Below are 4,469 nucleotides of genomic sequence, written 5' to 3' on the forward strand. Positions count from 1 at the left end.
GGCAGCCAGGTGAGGTCTATAGCCTCCTTTTTCAAAACATTTTTTTTACATACAAAGCTAAAGTACAATTGGAAGTTAATTACCATGAAATATAGTTCTCAAAATATTAAATCAGCATTTGCTATAGTATCATGCATGCTTCTTTATCAATATATTAAATAAGATATAATGATATATCTAGTGAATGCCATAATTTCACAGTAGTATGAGCATAAATGATATTTCAAGATATTTGTAATTGCTGTAATATGATATAGAAATACCTATTGGGACATCTATTGGTGACAAAGTCACGGATACTGCTAATACTGCTAAGGACTGTTGCCTACATCAATAATGGAAGAAATTGGCCCTGGTTGGTGTAGCTCAGTGGATTGAGCGCAGGCTTTGAACCAAAGTGTTGCAGGTTCGATTCCCAGTCAGGGTACATGCTTGGGTTGCAGGCCATGACCCCCAGCAACCGCACATTGATGTTTTTCTCTCTTTCTCCCTCTCTTCCCTCTCTAAAAATAAATAAATAAAATCTTTTTAAAAAATAGCATTAAAATGTATGTAAGGACATATAAGGAATTATTTTAAAAAATGGAAGAAATTGCTAAATTGCTGTTAGAGGTTACTAAAAACAAAGATGTAAACTTTTTTTCCCTATTCAAGTTCATAGGCTTCCTGAATTCTATTCCTGGATTTCTTGGGGTTACTTGGAGAGGGAGAGGTCTACGGACCTGAGGTTAAGAATTCCTTTCAGTCAAACTTAGGAGCAGTTTCTGGGCATACTGTGGTGGCCCAGTGTACGGACAAGATGTGGGTAAAGAAGAGGCCTAGGCAACTGACCAGGAGTTCCTGGATTCGACAGAACAGACTGATGATCCTTTCCCATATGCCCATTGATTGACAATGGGAAATTAAATGAATTAAAACTCGTTCTGTGATATCTAAGAATAACCCCTTAAAGGTGTTTCTAACGTTTAGTAAAATGCAGTGAAGTATTATGCAAATTTAAAAAATTAAAGCAAATTCAGAAAAATACATACAAATGTGTAGGAGTCTAATTTGGCATCTTGAGGGTTTACAGCTCTGGAACAAGTGAAAGGTGCCCCCTCGGGCAGGATCAGCACAGTTGGTGGCAAGCCTTGCTCATTGTGCCACCGCCTGTCCCCAGTGATTTCCCAAGTGGCTAACAGTCAGCAACATGGAGATCAGAGAAGAACAATTTCAGAGCATCTGTGGGACGACACAGGATGGCCCAGAAATGTACTGGTGCCCTACAGTGATGCTGGGCAGATCAGCACAGTGCAGATGGTAACATAAATGTGGCATCATTTGTTACTAGAATCTAAATAGTCAGAGGAAATCGGAGTTACATGTATATGGGAACTGCATCTTAGTGCTGTTAGGAAGGTTTGTAATAATAACAATAATAACTAACATGAGTGAGTGTTTACTCTGTGCCAGGTACTCTTTGAAGCCTTAACTTGTTCAATTTGTAGAGTAAACTTATAAGGTAAGTGCTATTAATATCTCCATTTCACAGTTGAAATTGAGGTACAGTATATTCTTGATGACTTGAATGTTGTATTGACTGTATACAAGCTGTTGTAACAATAAACTTTGAAATCTCAGTGGCTTAACACAATAGAAAGTATTTCTCCTTTGCATAAACCCAATCAGAAGTTCGGTGTTTAGAAACCAAGACTGATGGAAAGGTCTACCATTTTCAGTACATTGCATCCAAGGTCACGCTGTGGCTCTTACACCACCCTGAAGGTGAAATGCATACAGTTCCAGAGGCCGGAACTCACTTGCCCACACCTCACTGCAAGGGAAGCTGGAAAATGTAGTTGAACTGTGGGCCCAGAGGGAAAGGAAACTGATTTGGTAACTAGCAGCCAGTCTGTCATGCCGACAGATCAGAAAACTGTTGGATAAGCAGAAAGCTTCCCACTCTTCCACTCCCCCACCCCAAAATTTGCTTATTAATGGCCTAAAACCACTCTTAGATAAGCTTAGTGCCTGACTTTTTTTTAAGAAGGGAAAGCTAATTATTTGCTTCCGTGCTGAGGATATGGTGTTATTACCACTCAGCAGGCTCTGGATTTTTCTGTACAATTATTGTCAGAAAGCATGGCTCAAAGCATGGCTCAGTATTAGCTCTTGTTACATTCAGATACTGTTTTTGATAGCTGTCTTCCAACATTTAATTAATTAATTAATTAAGTTATTTCTTTATTTTTAGAGAGGGAAGGGAGGTAGAAAGAGAGAGAGAAACATCAATGTGCAGTTGCTGGGGGCTGTGGCCTGCAACCCAGGCATGTGCCTTGACTGGGAATCGAACCTGCGATGCTTTGGTTCGCAGCCTGTGGTCAATCTACTGAGCTACACCAGCCAGGGCTCTAATTGATTTATTGGCAAAAGATTTATACAGCACATAAACTATGCAGTTATCTGGAAATTTTAAAACTAATTCATTAATTAAGGTATTCTCTTAACTAAAAACAAAAGGCTAGAATGATCTTGACCACATGTATGCAGAAGTATGTGGAGTAAATAATTATCTGTCCATGCATCTAGGTCTATTTTTTTGAGGAAAGTCTTAGGCACACTTCTAAGTGGCAATAGGGCGATCTCCTTTTTAAGTTATCACACTGTTAAACTCTTTTCTTCTTTCAATGTCAGTCCTGCCTTTAGCTCCATTGATTGTCAAGACAACTATTAATTAACAGCAAAGATAATTTACATTCTAGTTTCTTGCCAGAGAAATAACTTCAAACTCTGTACTGCATATTCATCAAAAGCTCAAGTGATCCCTGGCTGGTGTGGCTCAGTGAATGGAGTGCTGACCTGCAAACCAAAGGGCCACTGGTTTGATTCCCAGTCAGGACACATGCCTGTGTTGCAGGCCAGGTCCCCAGCAGGGGGCATGCAATCGGCAACCACACATTGATGTTTCTCTCCTTCTTTCTCTTTCCCTTCCCCTATCTAAAAATAAATAAATAAATATTTTTCTTTAAAGCTCAGGTGAAAGAAGAACTATTCATTGAGGATTACTTGAAGGATATGTGATGTATCCATTTCTCTAGACATTTTTAGGGTTATCCCTGATTTACAGCTACTAGAATAAGCTCTGAAGCTGGATTGCCTCTAGACCCTTGCAGAGTTGCTGTTACTGAGTTGCACTATGGCTTTATGCATTGAAGTTAGCTTAGGAGATGGCCCTAGGAATCTTGCTTTTGTGATTACTGCAGAGATATATTGTTGAGGACTTTGACCATTACAGCATAGAGTAACTTAATAAAGGAACATTTTTCTCAGATCTTAATACCAGGAAGCTACATTTCTCTTAAAAACGACTTCATTTTTATCATAGGGACACTGAATTTCATAATTGTTGATATTTCCATGTTGCAGCCCAGATATAGTTATTTTCTTTCTCCTGTTTGCTTTTACTTCTGACCTCCACCACAATTATTTTATTTACTTATTTATTTATTTATTTACTTATTTATTTATTATTTACTTTTACAGAGAGGGAAAGGGAGGGAGAAAGAGAGGGAGAGAAGCATTAATGTGTGAGATACATCAGTTGGTTGCCTCTTGCACCCCCCAATTGGGGACCTGGTCCATAACCCAGGCGTGTGCCCTGACTGGGAATCAAACTGGCAACCTTTTGGTTTTCAGGTGGGCACTCAATCCAGTGAGCCACACCAGCCAGGGCTCATTTATTTCTTGTTATTTTATATTTCTATTAGTGGCTTCGAATCATTCTGGGAACTTATAAACTTTATATGTTTGAGAATGTATTTGCATGTATATGTTTAAAGTAATGCTCAAGTATTTGGAATAACAAACCAAATATTTTGAGCTAAGTGTTTACTTAAGCACTATTATTGAATATGTTTCATAAAAGTAAATTTTGCATTGGAATTTATGTTTGTTTCTTTCCTTACACTCCACTGCTTGTAACATTTGTCCAACCCATGCTGCAACCCCTCTCCACACTTGCTCTTTCTCAAGCTCTTCTCTCTGCTTGGAATGCTTTTTTTTTTCTTTTTTTTTTTGCCAGGGGAGAGCAGAATGCAGTCCCCCACTACCACAAATTACGCAGGCAGGCAAGTTTCCCACATTTGGGGAAATAGCGGCGGTCAGCACATCCGGAGCACAATGAATAAGCCTTGCCCTGGGAAAACCACCTTCTGTGATTGTGGTATCTCCCCTGCCAGGTTAAGCACTGGGATTGTCTTCCCGAGGAGCTCCTTCTGCAAGGCTCCTCAGAGAGGCTTCCTGACCCCCCATTGTCTCTGAAGCTGATGCTCGTCTCCAACACACCCCACCTCATCACTCTCCTTCACAGAGCCCCGCTTTTTTCCTTCACAGCACCACCTTCTGTTTTCACTTTATTAGTTTACTTGTTATTTATCTGTCTCCTTCCTTAGAGGATGAACACATAAGGGAAAGTACTGTGCTTCATCTAG

At 39.7% G+C, this 4,469-nt stretch overlaps 1 non-coding gene across 1 annotated transcript; it reads right to left on the bottom strand.

The window, feature by feature from the left end:
* Window positions 1-4,057: 4,057 nt before the first annotated feature.
* LOC114501241 lies at window positions 4,058-4,226 on the bottom strand. Its single transcript, XR_003684991.1, has one exon. It is a non-coding gene; the product is annotated as a U1 spliceosomal RNA (small nuclear RNA).
* Between the last annotated feature and the right edge of the window lie 243 nt (window positions 4,227-4,469).

This window comes from Phyllostomus discolor, chromosome 6 (genome assembly GCF_004126475.2).
Source record: "Phyllostomus discolor isolate MPI-MPIP mPhyDis1 chromosome 6, mPhyDis1.pri.v3, whole genome shotgun sequence".
Lineage (NCBI taxonomy): Eukaryota > Metazoa > Chordata > Mammalia > Chiroptera > Phyllostomidae > Phyllostomus > Phyllostomus discolor.